General features: G+C 41.6%; 1 protein-coding gene across 5 annotated transcripts in view; it reads right to left on the reverse strand.

The window, feature by feature from the left end:
• COL8A1 (collagen type VIII alpha 1 chain) overlaps positions 1-15,710 on the reverse strand; it is a 98,116-nt gene extending 82,406 nt beyond the window's left edge. For 4 of the 5 annotated variants that reach the window (XM_079973692.1, XM_079973695.1, XM_079973693.1 and 1 more), the window contains exon 1: positions 15,459-15,709. The gene's annotated coding sequence lies outside the window, so the exon portion shown is untranslated. Of the gene's footprint in view, positions 1-15,458 lie in introns of all 5 variants that reach the window. The other variant, XM_079973697.1, reaches the window with a different exon arrangement.
• Positions 15,711-18,339: the final 2,629 nt, after the last annotated feature.

Consider the following 18,339-nt stretch of genomic DNA (forward strand, 5'->3'; position numbering starts at 1 on the left):
TGGCTTCAACAGCCGGCTCCTTCTCCTCCTTCTCCTGCCGCACAGGGGAAGGAGGCAGGAAGCAGTCCCTGGGCAAGCAGGGAATTGTGCGCCATGCGGCAGTTCTTGGCTGGTGGCAGCGGCAGCAGCAGCAGCAGCAGCAGCAGCAGCAGCAGCAGCAGGAGCTGCCAGCCATTGAAGCCATGCTGCTGTAGCATTCGACTCCTCCTGGTGTTGCATGCATGATATCAGTCTGCCCCCAGAAATTCCCTCACAAATTGAAGCCTCTCTGCACAGCCAAGAGTGCCCATGGACAGATGTGCAACCACATCTGACTTCACAGTTAGCTCTTTCTGCATGATGTAAGCATCAGGCTTTAAGGAGTCATCCATGTTGACAAATGGGCCATTTCCCACCCTGCATGGCAAAATATTCAAATTTTGACATAGGAACCCCTATCCATCTTGCCTCTGACCCCAACCCATCATTTTATTCCCCTTCCTTCCCTCCCCTTTCCCTTTTTATGAAGATTACTCGCTCTGGGATCCCACAGCTAATTCTCCCCTGGTCTCCTCGCTGGCACAAATAGGACTAATTTAGCCAGCTAGCCCTGGTGATCATCTAATGTTTATTGGATGGATTTCCCCCCTAAATTGATTTTTGAATTCTGAATGTATTGTTATTCACGTTTTATACTGTATTTTATGCTGTTTTCGTTGCATCAATTAAGTGTTTTAAATTTGTTGTTAGCTGCGCTGAGCCCGGTTTTCTGAACCAGGAACGGCAGGGTAAATAAAAATGTATTATTATAATTATTATTACTATATCGCATCCTTGCAACTGTACTCTTTCCAAGCACTGAGATGCTTCATGTTTGTTTAGTTCTGAGAAGGCTCCACTCTTGTTTCACCCTGATTGACAGCTGTGGTGGGTTGGCAACATGCCACACAGGCCAACCAAGACTCACACGGGGAAGGGACTGGGAAACTTCACAATACTTTTGACCATGGTCAGCGTATCCTTAGAGAATCCATTCCATATGTAAAAAAAATGTTTTCTTGTATGCTTCTCAGCAGGGCTGGACAAAGCTGTTTAATGGAGAGCACAGAGCTCTTTGATGATCCCAAGTCTTTTGGTTTGGGGTTGTGGCCGTGTCCCCTTTGAAGCTAAAGATATGATTTATTACTTATGAAAAACCAAAGAATCAGCTTTGGCCTGGACTGTTTTGGAAAGCTCACTTTTCAACATTGCCTTGTTCTTCACTTCCAGAGCACATTGACAAGTAATGGCATTTCTGGAACAACTAAAACATGAGGGACTTTCTTCCTAAAGTCCAAATTAGCATTTTCTGCAGCAAACAATGTGAATGCTACTATGGCACATTTCATCTGCTGGCCAAGTGGAAATGAGCAGAGAGTTATTTCTTTCCTCTTTCAAAGAATGTGCTTTATAAGAAGTGGATGCCAGTGGAAGGTGCTGGCTTAACTGTTCTAAAGTGGAGCTGAATTAAATTTAGCACAAAGTAGGATCGGGCCAATTCTCCTTAGTTAAATTTGCTTGTAAAAATAAAAAAGAAAGAAACAATTTATGTCCGTCTAATTTGGCTTTCTCCCTTACGAATGCTGCTGGGCTGAGATTTTGGGGAGTGGGGTAGGGAATCCATAATATAAAAGTGTTGCATTTGGCAAGCTGAGTCTTAGCATTAAAGCTTAAAATTCCTCAGGGAGACTTAAGATTTAGGGGACAATCAAAGCCACACACAGAGAAAGAGAGAGCGTGCATTGTGCTCATTGCCACAGGGGACTGCATGGTCCCCTGAATTTTTGAAAAAATGAAATGCAGACATTTCTGTAGCACAGTAGTATCCTACTTCACATACTACTTGTGAAAACAGGGAAGGAGAGAAGACAGAGGCTAAGAAACAGTGCTCCTGGCCCTGCCCACAGGTCACACAGTTCCACCCCAGTCCTGCCACCCCAGCCTGCCACCCACGCTTTAGCATAGCCATCTGAAAGCCATCCTTTGCATGGAGGCTAGATATTGGAACTCTGGGTGATTTGTGTTCTGGGGAAGCCTCAGGTCAATACTAAAATAGCAAAGCCTTTCTCCTTCCCCAGACACAAAAAAGACAAAGGGACCCCTGACCATTAGGTCCAGTCGAGACCAACTCTGGGGTTGCGGCGCTCATCTTGCTTTACGGGTCATGTGGCCAGCATGACTTAGCCGCTTCTGGCAAACCAGAGCAGCGCACGGAAACGCCGTTTACCTTCCCACTGGAGCGATACTTATTTATTTACTTGCACTTTGACGTGCTTTCAAACTGCTAGGTTGGCAGGAGCAGGGACCGAGCAACGGGAGCTCACACTGTCGCAGGGATTCGAACCACGACCTTCTGATAGGCAAGTCCTAGGCTCTGTGGTTTAACCCACAGCGCCACCCATGTCCCTCCCCAGAAACACAACCATGCTAACACGTGGACAGCAGGCCCAGGGCTGGGGTGGGAGGACCACATACTCTTGTGGTGGGGCCAAAAGTGCAGTTCCTGGCCCCTTTCCACTCATTTCCCCTCTTTGTAAGGAGTGAAGAGGAGAGCTATTGTGAATTCTGGATGTGCCCCAATGGTGGTGGTGGCGGCGTGTCCAGGTTTCTGATCCCCAGAATATGGCAACCCTATGAAAAGGGTTGCCCACTCCGGTGTTAAAGGAAGCTTCTTTCACCTCTTTGCCGTTTTGCTGACTCCTAAACATGGAATCAGTTTTTAAGCATATTGTGGGTATATCCCTTCCATGATTATTTAGGGCTTCAGAGAGTCCCATCAAAGACCCCAGTCAGGATGCTCAGAACTCTCCCCAATCGCATACACCCCAAAGATTTCTCTGATGAAAATAGGGATGTCTTATTCCATAATAATAATGATAGTAATTTTATTATTTATACCCTGCTGATCTGACTGGGTTTTCCTAGCCACTCTGGGCGCCTTTCAACATATATAAAAATATAAAACCTTTTTAATATCCCATAGAAATGCTGGAAAACTGAATACAATAGCTGTGCACAAATGGTTTCTCAGAACTCTACACCCTCAACAGTGGGCAGAAAAACTGCAGGCGTCATTTCATCTATTTTCTCCAGGGGAGAAGAAATTCTCCAACAGCTTCTCAGTGTCAACGCTCCTTATTAGCACTAGTAGCTGCAGGGTTTCTTCTTCTTCCCCTCAGGTTTTCTCTTCCCCTTCCGCACCCTTTATTTTATGTTGCCACTGCCCTGGCAACAGCAGCAATTCTTTCAGCGACCTAGTCACCATTTTTACATCTTTCACAGTGACCTAGATCTAGCATCATTCCAGGATATATAGTGTGTGTGTGTGTTTGTTTGTTTGTTTGTTTGTTTGTGTGTGTGTGTGTGTGTGTGTTTTCCCCCGAGAGGAGTGGGAAGGTAATGGCAGCCAATTAAAAAACATGGTGAGGAATATTTAGAAAAAGTCAGCCATGGCCTTTTCTCCTTGGCGAGTGGGATAAGAAAAAGAGACATCTCAGAAAAAATGTCTTCTGAGAAATTTCAGCTCAGCTCTACTGAATATCTCTTGCTCATTCTGCAGCTGCCTGAGGCAAGCAGCCAAATTTTATTTTTCTGCCTGTATGATGGATCACAACTCTGCATAGAACTGGAGTGGAGGCATAAAAACTAAGGTGATGAGAACCAAAGAACAAAAGTTGGAGTGGAGTGTGGCAGTGAAAACAGATACCCCACCCCCACCCCGACCAGCTTCTGTAGTACTTGAACGTATAGAAAGTTACAGGATTGCAGCAGGAACTTAGGGGACATGCACTGTTTGGAAACAAATCAGTATGTCTCCTCCAAAACATTTGTAGTCACAAATAGCATGGAAAGTGGGATCGCGTATAACTGCCCTGCTACAGCCATGAGCACAAATCATAATAAATGCACATTAAAAATATGTCTGGTAGGATAAAGCCCAAGATATTTAAACTTACTAAATCAAAATATATTCAGTAAGACAAACAGGGAATTCACTAATTTTAAGAATATTTTTTTTAAAAAATGGAAAACTTGCCAAATAATCAGTAGGCCATGGGGATCAGTATGCCATTAGACCACCAGGAAAAAGGAAGGTGACACGACAGGAATTCAGCAGAGAAGCTGAATGAATGAAATAATGGAATTCATGCCAGAATTCTGAAAGAAAAAACATGAACTTGATGTAACTAATTTGAAGTAACCATTGCCTCAAATATGTAACCGTCCTGATATCTTGTGATGAAGGACATTTATTTATTTATTTATTTATTTATTTATTTATTTATTTAAACATCAACCTGCCATTAATATTGACAGCTTTAGCTGAAGAATAAGAAGTTGCTATCTGAAACACCAGAATACTGTACATACAACAGGCCTCAGTTCAGCAGTTTGCAAAGAAATTATTTTAAATAACAGACATGGGTTCTGAATGTAGGTTCTGAAATACAGCACTGACTGATATCAACTGGGTTTGTTGTTGGGAGACAGGTATATTTTGAGATGGCAGGCAACCCTGTATTGAATACAGTAATCTGTCTCTGCTATAATGAAAACCACCAACTCAGAGAGCAGAATACAAGACCCAAGGGACAAGGCATTATGCAAAAACTAGCCCTACATAAATATACTCCTAAGAATGTTGACAGACACAATAGTCATAATGCAACCACACCCACATTTGCAGCATATATTCAAACCACTATGGTACCTCTTTAAACAGTCATAGCTTCCCCCAAATAATTATGGGGATTGTAGTTTGTTAAGGGTGCCGAGAGGGATTGGGTATTAAAACACTCAGAAAATCGTAGCTCTGTGAGGGGGAATAGGGGGTCTCCTACTAACTCTCAGCACCCTTAACAAACTACAGTCCCCAGAATTCATTGCAGGAAAGCCATGGCTGTTTACAGCAGTGTCATAGCACTTTCCTTGTATGGTGTGAAGGTTGCCCATATTCAGTAGTTGTTGACAGAAGGTTGCTTTGGTTACTGCTGCACTGGCAGGGCCTAGTTTGCAGAGTGTTTTTGGCTACCAGGAACTCTCTTGTCACAGGAGTGCCTTCCTACTGCAGTTGTGGAGAAGACCTTGGAACAAATGATCCAAGACACATGCACAGACATAGCAGTCATCCACTTACTGTGTACTCGCAGCCTTGGGAATAGTGTGTGCAGCCTTAGCACTGCAAGCTGTTGGCCACCCAGCCAGACAGCAGAGAGAAGTGGAAAACAGAACACCAGTGAATTCTCAGAACAAGAGGGCTGGATGCATTCAGTATTTCGCCCCGTCACCAGAACCAGAAACGAATAACTTTCGCATGGATCTAAGGGTATTTGCGTGCCATGGGTTATGTCCATGCTACAAATTCAAGCCAACTTCATCCCAACAACCAACCCAACCCTGCCATAAAGAAAAGTCTCAGAAAATAAGCATCGTATTTCAAGAAGTGTCACAGAAAGTGCCTATAATACAAACTGGGGTTTAAGCTGCTCTGTTCTGTTTTTCTGCTGTATGTTTTTAGAATCTGAAATGTGAGCAGCTCTGAAACTGTCTTCCTTCTTTTTAAATACTTCTGATACTGCCTTTCGCAAAACCACCAAGGCGGTGTGCAAAAAATATATATTCTATGATTCAAATCCCCACTCAGTCACAGGAACCTTGGCCAGTCACTGCACTCTAAACTACCACAGGGTGTTGAGGATAACACAGAGAGGCTATCCTGAGGAACTTCTGGAATAAATGGAATGGAATGGAAGAAGGAAAAACTCTGTCTCATCACCGCTCATTGTCTTCCGCAAAACTTCAGAAAAATTATGTCATTTTGCATGCCTTTACAGAACTCATCTTCCTTTGACAGAATTAGCAAGGGCAAATTACCACTAACTCATCTATGAAATTCTGCTGGCAAACAGCAGCTGCATAGGGTTGGGTAAGAAATATATTTTCCATTCCAAAAACAACTGCAAACTTCTTATTTCTTTTCAACTGGGAGAAATTTGATCTTTTAAACGTTTTGGTGGGTTCTTTTAAAACCGAAATTTCAGAAACATTTGAGATGAAACATTCCAGTATGACATTTTTAAAAAATGTGTAAATGTTTTATTTTGTTTGGACATTTTGGAGACATTTTGTTTTGACTTGCCGAAACAAAATGTTTTGACTCAACACTCATTGGCTTAAGAGGGGCCTAAAGCCTGCATTTTTGGAACATGCTCAGCTAATAACTATTTCAAGACACCATTACAGGGATCACTCAGCACATCATCAAAATCTTCAAGTGGAGAGTTGAAATCTCAGTCAATCTGTAGGCCTTGGGGTGGTTCATCCCAACTGGCCGGCTGCAAATAACAATCACAACTACTCTGCCTCAGTCTCAGGGATTTTTCATCCTTACATGACTTTTTACTGCTTGGCTTCTGTAACAAAGAAGCACAGCATTTTGCTGTAGGTAGCAACCTGCTCCAAAGAAATTGTTAAGATCACTCATTAGATTTAGGCAAGAATTGGTTTAAATGCAGCCTGCTTCTATGGCAGAATGGGATATTACATCCTAGCCATCCCAGGATGAATGCTGTTAAACCACTGGGTTGTATATAGGGATGGGCTAATCTGTCAGTTTTACTTTCTCACAGTTTCTTAAGTTCAAGACTTCACATTTCCACATCAGTTTGCAATTTAAAAAGAGACTTCCGGGTTAGCACCATCGGCAATGGCGACGTTCCTCTGACTGAGAGGAACCCGCTCCGTGGAATTCGGGTCGTGCCGCCGCGGCGAATGCGGAGACCCTTTAGAAATCCCAGGCGGATGAAGCCTGGGAATGTGGGATTCGGCTGACACCAGGAGCGCCTCCCCTACCCACAGGGAAACCCCTTTTCGGGGGTTCCGAAGTGACGTGGGGTGAGCGGCGCGGTGTTTTGAATCGACCGCTATTTTTACGGAGTGAAGCCGCGTAGCCGTTGCCGGAGAGCGCTGACTTTTTCTTGTGGACAATTGGATTTCAAACAACAACCCGTGAGTAGAATGGAAATTGGATCTTTAAAGTATTTTTAAATTGGCACCGATCGGGGAAGGTCTAAACAGGAAGTCCGCCTCCCCTTTCTGTAAATAAACTGAAGCAAAGAACCTGTTAACTAAGGTCGTGGAGAGTTTTATGTAAAGGATTTAAATTCCACTGATTGAAACTACCATCAATATTTTTTTTGGGAAGCAGGGGAGCCTGCAGGAGAAGGTTAAAATTCGGGAATTGAAGCGCCACTTCCCTAAACCCGGGAGTGGTCTGTGAGAGCCCGCTGACAGTGAATAGATAAATTTGACAGCTGTCAAGTTAGCTGTCAAGATACAAAAGAAGGACTTTGTTTCTACTGTCTGATTTTGTTACAATCTTACGTATAAAAAGAAGGAACTGTTACAATTTAACGTATGGGACCTTTGGGTCTGTGCTGGAAGGAGTGAAAAGGAACTTGAATCCCCCTAGAGGGAGCTTTGGGATATTGTCGTAAGGAAGCAGCTGGGAAATTGCTTTTAAAGATAAAAGCCCTGAGAAACCAGTTTTTGACCTTGGACTGTTTAAGGATGGCGGTCGGGAAGGAAAACGAGTGTGAACTGAACAGGACATTTTATCTCTTGGGAAAGCTGCAAGACCAGATAAATGTTATGGCTACTAATGTTGTAATTTTGGGAACAAAAGTGGGTATTAGTAAAGAAGTTGACAAGAACTCGGCACAGGAACGTCTTCCAACTGAACAAATTGAAAAATTTGAGAAGGAGAATCATGTTGTGATTAAAGTGATGAAAGGGGGAGCTGTAACCCTACAGAGGCAAATGGTGGACTACAATTTGAGGCATCACATGATGGCAACTAGGAGAAGCAAATTTTTGGAGATGGAAGCCTGGCTTGGTCTGGAAAATGAAAGACGGAGAGATCACCCTATGTGGAGATCAAATGACCTTTGGGATACAAATCTGAGCCAGGTGGAGGTTGGAGTTTCGGGGGCCTTTGGATTTGAAAGGAGTGTGAAACAAGATTTGGAATATCCTATAGGCCCTGTTTTTAACTATGGAAGTTTGGCAGGAAGGAATATGATTACCGTTGGGTTGGAGCTTCCCCGAGATCTGGTTTTCAACACCAAAGATTGTCAAAAAGACCGGCAGAGGGGACATGAAAGAGACTTGAGAGCCTCGGACTTGAGATCTCCGGGTTGATGGTTTTCCGAGATTGATGGAACTATTGCTAGGGGCCGAAACCGGGGAGGGGATCTGGTGGAAGAAGATTAGGAACTTAAAGTGTATATAATATAATTTGGTTTTTTTCTTTTAATGAGAGATGGGAAAATCGTGGAATGGAATCTTTTTTGACCCTGGGGGAAATGTTTTAAGAATAAGTACAGATATATAAGTTTTGATGAGAAATAAGATTAAATAAAGTAAAGGTGGATGGTTATTTGGTGAAAGAAAGAATGGGAAATTATAGTATATTAAGATAAGATATAAGGATAAGGATAGGATGGGGGATTTGCTGAAATATCTATATGAATTAGAATACAAAGAGGGGAATTATAGTATGTTAAGATAAATTATTAGGATAAAAACAAAGTTGGAAGGATTTGCTGGAATATCTAATTGAATTAGAATACAAAAATGGGAGGCATGAGGAAGTCAAGGAAATAAGTGAATGTAAGTGAGTTAAAGGTTTGACTTGTTTTTTACTTCTTTTTTTCTTTTTTTCTTTTTTCTGTTTTTTGATGATTTTTTTTATATGTACTGTTTTTTCTGTTTTTTCTTCGACTGTTTTCTTTTTTTCTTTTTTTCTGTAACCTTTAAAATCTTAATAAAAATTTATTTTTTAAAAAAACAGTTTGCAATTTAAAATGCTTGTGAAAATTAATCAGCATTTAAGTCCAACTTTCTCCTAATAAGTACAATTTTTGACGCATTTTTGCCTAATATACACATTTCTGCAAAGCATTTCCATAATGTAATGTTATTTTCATTTATCTATACATGGCACATGGACTGGTACATGACATCTTGACATCGTCTTGTCATATTACATAGCAGTCAAGTTTGCAGCCCTCATGACCAAAGCAAATTTAAGCAAAATAAAAGGATGAAGCTAAACATGGAGGTAGAATAAAGGTTTTAAAAATTGCTTAGCTTTCCCATTGAGAATAAGATGTGTGTAACACAAGCCCATGCATGTTTATTCATAAAGAAGTTTACAATTGCAACCTAAATCTTTGGCCAGATCATGTCCCATGAAAGCACAACTTACAAAGGAGTGATACTAGCAGTTCCAGATGGTTCAGTTCTGTTGCGCTCAGCTATCATATAAAATGTGAAGCCCTCAACTTGTTTTTTGATCTCTCTGGACTGCAATTCCATTCTGCGTGTAGAATAAGTCAAGTCAAAACACTGCAGCATGACCAATTCATTAGATCATTAAAACGGCAAAAAGAATCTTACATCTTCCTGTCTTCTGTAACTCCTAATTCAACTTGATGAAATGTGGCACGTGTAAACAAAACGGCTTGCAAAGCAGACAGTGTCTTAATGTGGGAAAACAAGTTTGTGTGTTTCCCTGCATATTTAAAGCTATTAGTTTGTGTGGTAAAAATCCCCACTGGTAAACACTGTATCACTTTTGCCCCTTGATATAAACCACAAACAGAACTGATCAATGCACTAGAAGTGAGAAGTGACAAGGTACAAGGGGTGGGAAACCTGTGACCCTCCAGTTCTTCGTGGACTCCAACTCCCATCAGCCTCAGCGAGCATGTGCCAAAGGTCGGGGATGATGGGAGCTGGAGTCCAACAGTATCTGGAGGACTGCAGGTTCCTCACCCCTGCATTAAAGCAAAAACTCTAAGAAACTTGTTAGTCTGGAAGAGGTCACTTGTGCAAATTCATATGGACTAGATCAGCCTGCACCAACTTGGTGTCCTCTAGATGGTTTGGACTAAATCTTCTATCATCCCCAGCCAAACATCTGAAGGACACCAGACTGACTGGATAGTGGAAGAATGCCAATGTGAATGTTGTACATGCATTTTAGCCAATATGTGGTTCCAGTCAAATGACACACATCAAAAACGTACATTTGTGAAAACAATCTTACAGGATGCCTGGTCATGCTATTGGTTCAGCCTATTAGGATCTGAGGGCAGGAAGTGGGCAACATATCAGGAGAGCACATTGCAGGTGGTAACACCTGAAACCAAATATTGGCTCAACTGGACAGAGACCAGAAATCTGTTTCTAATGGGAAAGCCCTGAATTACACAAATAATACAGAAGAAGGCTCTTTTGAATATGTGTCAAGACCCTTTCTCTTATCACTGAATAACTAAAGCTAGGTTCCACATAAGGGGTCCCACTTCCACATACATGCCAACATCCAATGAGTGTGTGATAAGGTACCAGAAAAACGCCATGACATTCAGACCCCTATTGGCCAGGAATTCTGCCACACACATACAACTTGCCTGCCCAAGTTCTTCCAGCAGACTGGGAGTGGAAAAACTTTACATGTTTGTAGGGTTACTGTCTCACAAATGTTGAACACTGTCACAGGGCATGGCTGGCATGCATGCCAGAGTGAAAGGGGAGTGGTCAGTAGGCACATTTCTGCTATCCACACACAATTTATTGAATTCCTGCCATTGCTCATCTGAACTAAAGCCAAGATATTTTTCTGAGAAATTATCTTGTCCCCCACTTTTTCCTCACTCCCCTAAAAAATGAAGACTACATTGCATAATTATCTCCAAATATTCTCCACCATTTTAGTTCATTTTTCGTGGTCACCATTCTCCCCCACCCCACTGCCCTGGAAGACGCAAAATGATGGCCATGCTGCCATGACAACTGCCTTTGTTGCCAGTGAGCAGCAACAGCAATCTCACACCCCCACACACCATAGGAAATAAACAGAAGCTGTGTTAATACCACTGCTAAAGGTGAGACCCACTCCTAGCAACCTGCTGGAGAGTTTCTCCTCATTCTAGAGAAACTTGGCGAAATTGTTCCTCCAGTTTCGCCACCCACATATAGGGTGGAGGATTTTGATAGACCATCGGCACACAACAGTAGACCACTGTGGATTTAGAGGAATTGACTTTTGAGACAGAGGGTTAGGAGTTTCAGGTAGGTTTGAATCTAAATATCTCTCATTGTAGGCATTAAGCTCTGCCTGGAACTTTCCAGACCTCACATTCCTGTCACGGGCTGGCCAAGTCAGAACAAGGCAGATGGATGGTTTCCTGAGTACCCAGGGGAGGGCTCTGGTGGGATGGGGAAGTTCTGCCACAGTTGGGACAGCCTGAGGATGAGGATGCTGGGGAGGGTCCAGGTGGGGAAGGTTCCTTCAACCTGAACTCTCGCCTTACCTATCTTCACAATGTGAGCCACAAGCCCCGCCTCCCTCTCCACAGCTGTTTGAGCCTATCACACTACCCATCCCAGCACCGCCAGACACTGGAAGTATCCCTGCCTCTCCACCTTGTATATTTTTTTCTGGTACTGAGGAATGCTCCCTGATGCTATTAGACATCAACAGCATCAGTGTGTGTGTGCATGTGCAAAATCAACATTGTGTGATCTCCACAATCGGGACCAGTGGAAGATTCCCATGGAAGGTTGTCCAGGGTGGCCTGTCTAATTTTGTGTGATTCCATGTTCCCCATGACAGCCATTTTTTGTTATCCCCTCTCCCCTGGAACTATTTTGTGTCTGGAACCCTCAACACGCTCTCAAAATTGAAAATGTGCCCATTGGTCCAAAAAGGTCAGCAACCACTGTGCTAAACCATAGTTTAGTATTACACCTGGGTGAATATCACGGAGCAGGGAGCCTTTACTGTAAAGAATGCTCAAACTAAACCAAAGTGTTTTTCCAACAAAGCAGGGTCCCCCCCTTTCATTCAACAGATTTAAGAACAGGCCTTCAACAAAAGACTGAGAAAACCACAGAGAGAAACAAATTAATATATCCATCTGAAAAGAACTATGGACTGTGGATGACATTCTGGCAGGAGAATATCCATCAGGAAAGCAGCAGTTCACTTTGCCTTATTTGAAACCCAACTGTTAGAATTCAAGAGGGCTCAAAGCAAGTCAGAAAGCTGTAATTTTGGAATTTATGTGGAAATTACAATCATCCCCCAAATATAATAGCTAACAGCCTTAAACATAGGGGAAGCAAATGTTAAAAATGACTACGTATCACAATGAAATAAACCGCTGACTTTTCTTTGAACTCCAATGAATTCTTGAGAGAGCCAGAACACTGCAGCTAGGACATTTGGAGAGCGTGAGAGGGAAGGAAAATCTTCTGAACAGAAAATATGGAGCAAACTGTAAAACAGGTCAAAATACTATTCTGTCATAGAGAATGTTCATCCAACTTGGATGGCTTTACAAGAAGACTGGAGAAATTCATGGAGAATAAGGCTATCTCAATGGCTATTAGCCATGATGGCTATGCTTTGCCTCCACAATCAGAGGCAGTGATGCTTCTGAATACAAGTTGCTGGAAACCACAGGAGGGGAGAGCGCTCCTATGATCCAGTTTGGCCACTCTGGGAAGAAGATGCTGGGCAAGATGGGCCATTGATCTCATCCTGCTGGCTCTTCTTATGTTCTCTTATGCAAGAGGCATTCAAATTCTAGGCTTATTCTAGACCAATTATACTCCAAGTTAGACCCATTGAAATAAGTGAACTTGAATAAAGTAAGGGGGACAGGTAAGCCTTGCCTTGCATAATCGATCACATGATATGGCACACCCCCCCCGTGTTAATGGCAATGCCCATCAACTTTGGGAGGACCCAGCCCCCTCAAATATTTTATTGGGGGGGTGAAGGGACCTCGGCCCCTAAGAGATGGCTCCTATGGTGGGACTTATGTAAGTCATGACTAACAAGTCCCATTGATATCCATAGGTCGACTCTACATATGAATAAGTCTGGACCCAACCATCTTTCCGCAGTGAGGCATTGAACAATGGAGTAAGTATATTCCAGGAAATCGCAGGTCACATCTGTAACATACAGTTAAAGCACTCTTATTCCAGTTTAAGAGTCATGGCTTCCCCCCCAAAGAATCCTGGGAACTGTAGTGTCTTAAGAGAGCTGAAAGTTGTTCTGAGACCCCGGCAAACTACAATTCCCATGATTCTTTGGGAGAAGCCTTGACACGTGGTGGAATGAAAGTGCTTTAAATATGTGGTGTGGATGTGGCCACAGCAGTCCTGTACACACCAACACCCTGTGTCCAACTGGAGTGCCAGGAAACTGCTGAGAATACCACCCTTTTACAATGTGGTACATTTGTGTTCCACTTCTGTGCTTTTTTCTTGATCTAACTCAACAGCCTTTCCTGCATTGACCTCACTCTATAGATGGATTTCAGTGCCAATACTGCCATAAAATATATGGTTCTAACAAGCTGCCCTCCTCCCTCCCCAAAAACACATTTGGAGATAGATAATCATTTCTGAAGCTAGGCACTGCTTAATTTCCTCTGGTCAGTCCAATGCTGAAAAGCGACACTTCTCTGAACTCCTGACCTATTTTTCAAGGCGGGAAAGGCACCTGTAGGAGAGTTTAGTTTGTATCAGGAATATTCCTCTTTGCTAATAAAAAATCTGCCACTACACACTAGAAAAGCAAACAAACCAGCTCGATTTACAGCAGTGTCTCACTTTCAACACATGCAGCTATTCTGTGTTAAACACATTTTGTCAAGTGTTTCCTTCTGGGAATACTACTTGAAGTACATTTTCAGACATATTTGGTTAAGAAAAACTTGCATGATAAATGGAATTTCACAGTAGGATCTTATTTTAACCTGAATTCTTCAGATAGCGCATTCCTTAAATTATAGCCTTGCAAGTTTTCCCCCCTCAGTTGTATGTGGCTTGTTTCATTTTATTATTTTTGCTAAAGACTAAAACTTGATTATCAATATCTATGTAAATAATAATAATAAAGAGTGTGCTCAAACAACAGTTTAAGAATAAGGAAATAATTTAGGAATGTATTGAGCTATTCTTGTCCAAAAAAATTGTGTGCACAATTTGTTTTTCAAAAAGTACAGATTCGCCCCCCCCTCCATCTCTAAAGCTTAGCAAAATGTTCTGTACTTTAATAGCAATTTCAGAGGACATCAGACACTTACGTAACTTTCGGTTGGACTTTTTCCTGCTACTATGAGATAAAATTTCAGTTGCTTACTCTATAAAAAGAATTGCAATGCTTACTATATCAAACCACACCTCCCAAACTAAATTAATACAGGATTTGTGGCATCCCACCAACTGTGTGGCTGCATTTAGAGAGAAACTGTGTGAAATAATATTCAGTAATAGCAAAGCAGGGTTCAGAAAAGGAATGAAATGGCATGGATCTGCCTTAAAGAGTACAAAAATGTTATATATAAAGCTATGCAGCCCCTGTTTTTCTGGATACAGTTAACTGCCCCTACTTACACAATACTAATTCCTGATCACTTGTGTTTCTATGCAGGAATTCCTGGATTAGGGTTTATATGATGGAATTCCTTTAGAAAGGAGACTTATGTGGCTAATGCCTTGGCTCACTTGCAGTGTGAGAATTGCCCCCCAGAAAACGAAATGCATTTCTGTGGACAGACAATTAGAGGGGTGCATTTAAGAAATGCTTTCAAAAACCTCTGCTTTTAATGCCTCTAATTCAGTGCCAGCACTCTTTCTATTGAGGCTAGCATATGTAAACATAACTGGCTCACTGTTGGCCCCTGCCTAAGAAACATGTGGAAGATCTATTGCTTTATGCTGTTACACAGGCAGAGATATCGAACGCAATTTATCCCTTAAGAAGGTGCAGCACAGCTTGTCCTCTATTTTCAGGAATTGGGACTTCGATCTTGAGGCATATTCTCAAGGTTCCTGGCTTGACAACTTCGCTCCGTTGTCAAACACCCACCTGACCGGTGTTCCTCCACGAAGGCAGCAATCCAAACATGCCTTATTTGCAGAGCAATAAAATGTGCGAAAAGATGCTCTTTCCAAAAGTTAGGAGGGAGCTTTCCCAAATATGACAACAGGCCCTTTTCCTGGTATTAAGGAAAATCTTTGCACTTCTTGAAAGCCCACATTTTTGTTGATAACTTAATGACAGAAACATAGTTTAACACAACAACAGAATTTTAAAATGTTAAATAACATTTCCAGGCATGCTGCTTTATAGATACATATAAAATACAGAAAGGAAAAACACTGCCACAGATGTTATACATTTCCTATTAATTTAAGCCATTTTCTTTCATTCTGAAAACAGTTTGCTACTTGTCAGTTGCAAAATACCGACAAAGCATCCTCAGCCCCCAGAGGATTATCAGCAATGCTGGCACATGTCACACAACAACATCTGGATGCAGCTGAAGCAATTGAGATAGGAACATTCTTACCTTGAGTTTGCAAGGTCCCAAAGAGGGGAGATCACTGGCTCACCACGCTGGGAAGACTGAAAGAGTGCTCTGATCAACTGCCGGTAGCATGCAGTTAGCTTTTATGTCCAGGTGGGAGGAGCTGCTGTTCAAAGTAGGTGGGCAGAGAGCAGAGTCAGGCAGTAGCCAGAGGCGAGTAGCAGTATAAATACTTTGCTCTAAGGGATGAAGAGGGTGTCTGGCACCTGGGGGAGGGAGAATAGCATCCTGATTTAAAGCAGATCCACATCATGCATTTAAAGCACACCCAATGCCTATTTAAAGCACATGATGTCATCCCCACCAAGGATCCTCGGAACTGTAGTTTGTTACGGGTGCTGGAAATTATAGTTCTATGGAGGGAATTACAGTTCCCAGGATTCTTATGGGGGGGGGGGGTCATTTACTTTAACTATATTATGTGGATCTGATCTTAGTTTTTATTGCCCAATAGGTTGTAGGATGGTGTATTATTATTATTATTAACTACCCTTCACCCTAAGGTCCCAAGGTAGGCTGGAGAATTCTCCTAGGCTGATTCTGAGTTTCTTGAATATGCTGCAAAGCAGAAATGGTAGCACTCTTTAAGGTGGTGGGTCCTTGACTGGTATTGGAGTTCTGGCAAATGTCTAACCTTGTTGCCCTACAGAACTGGCCCTGACCTCTGATATAAACCAAAGTAATTTTCCACCTCTGAATTATTTTTTCTTGCATTCGTCATTATAAAGAAAAATCAGACTTTTAAAAAAATTCTCTTTATAATTAAATAACCTGAGTCCTAAAAAAATAAATAAATCCTGCAGATAACTTTTTTTATTCAACACAGCACCATTTCAGAAGTAATTCCTCTTCCTTTCATTTTATTTATTGATTGTAGGATAGAAGACATTAATGATTTCTTCAGTTGTCAAGAGAGATATTTATGAACAAGTGGTCTGAGGCAACATTCCATCTTCCATTTATCAAAGACCTCCCAAAGACTTTCAGGCAGATTTATATTTGAAAGCGTCAATGTTGAAGAACTGCATTTTGGAAGAACAACTGATTTACCTTATGAATGCACAAAGTTAAGAAGTGGATGCTGAGAACAAAGCTTTTTTATTTGTTTCTCTTTGTATTCCAGCTTCTCCACTGATGACATGATGCAAAAGGTGTTTAGAATTTTTTCTTCTATGATGCCCTGACACTATTGATCTCAGCATTTAATCCTTCCCACCTAACAGTGACATGGAAAGTTTGAATACACAGCCGCTGAAGAGTCAAACGATGGTCTTTTGCAGTTCTAGTATTTTCTGCTGATTTAGATAATTGCATATAATAACATTTCACTTAGGGGTTGAGCATCCATATGCAGTGGTGTGGACCGAGTATGACTAGCAATTGTGACTATATTTATGTTATAAAGCTATCAATTTAAGCTGCATATTTTATTATGTATGGAACAGATTTGTATAATTTGCATTATATTCACAGTTCTAGGGTGCTGGTACTAGAATAGAATGTTGTGGATCTCTCTGGGCAGATTCCAAGAATGCCGCTCAAATGATTCCTCTTTGCTTTCTCTCTCTAAAATTGCAGAGAAACCACCTACTATGGATGTCCACAGGAATTTTGGGGGTTTGGGGTTTGTTTTTTTCAGGGGGTGAAGTAAAACACTGAAAGGGGGAGCAGGCCAATTTCTCACATACAAAAATGTGTCTTTAAATTTTGCCTCATTCCTCAGGTTCTACCAATGGCAAGAACGTACCGGTACTCTTTTTTAAAAGAAGGAAAGAAAGAAAGCTGGTAATCATGGAGTTATAACACCGGTCCTGAGAGATCTGCATTGGCTCCCAGTACGTTTCCGAGCACAATTCAAAGTGTTGGTGCTGACCTTTAAAGCCCTAAACGGCCTCAGCCCAGTATAACTGAAGGAACTCCCCCCCCCATTGTTCAGCTAGGACACTGAGGTCCAGCTCCGAGGGCCTTCTGGCGGTTCCCTCACTGCGAGAAGTGAGGTTACAGGAAACCAGGTAGAGGGCCTTCTCTGTAGTGGTGCCCACCCTGTGGAACGCCCTCCCATCAGATGTGAAGGAAATAAGCAGCTATCTTCTTTTTAAAAGACATCTGAAGGCAGCCCTGTTTAGGGAAGTTTTTAATATTTAATGCTGTATTGTTTTTAACACTTGATTGGAAGCCACCCAGAGTGGCTGGGGAAACTCAGCCAGATGGGCGGGGTATAAATAATAAATTATTATTATTATTATTATTATTATTATTATTATTACTCATCCATTATCACCAGAAAATATTATTTAATATTGTGCATTGCTCTAGGATCTTTTGATAAAGTGTGGCATATGAATTGAATTATTATTAATATTAGTATTTTATGCCAAATAAAATAGTAATTAAATAAAAAATGAGGTTATAAAATGGTGCTCACCAAAGAGGTTATAGGAAACGTGCAATGAGCTGTGCTAAGTTCACCTGCTTAGTAGGTCGCTGACCATGTCAAAAGCACAGATCTTTAAAAATGGGAGTGTGAAGGGTTCTACATCTGTAGAAGCTATGCAAATCTTCCGTTTTTCTATTTTAAAAAGTCAGAATTTCTGAGGTAAGAACAAAAGTCAGAAATAGTATTGGGTCAATTCAGGAGTACAGAATTTTATCCCAGCAAGTGCCTGGATTGGATTGGATTTTTATAATATATGTGTAATCAGTACTTTTATTCCGGGGGGGGGGGAGTGCCGGTACTACATACCCTTGAGTACTCCCAAAAAAGCACTTTGTGTTATGGGTTTAACTGTTTTTATATATGCAATTGTTTTGACTGGTTTTGTATACCCAGTTGTTTCATATTTATTTTTATGTTATTGTGGAA

Source organism: Podarcis cretensis (assembly GCF_951804945.1).
Source record: "Podarcis cretensis genome assembly, chromosome: 4".
Classification (NCBI taxonomy): domain Eukaryota; kingdom Metazoa; phylum Chordata; class Lepidosauria; order Squamata; family Lacertidae; genus Podarcis; species Podarcis cretensis.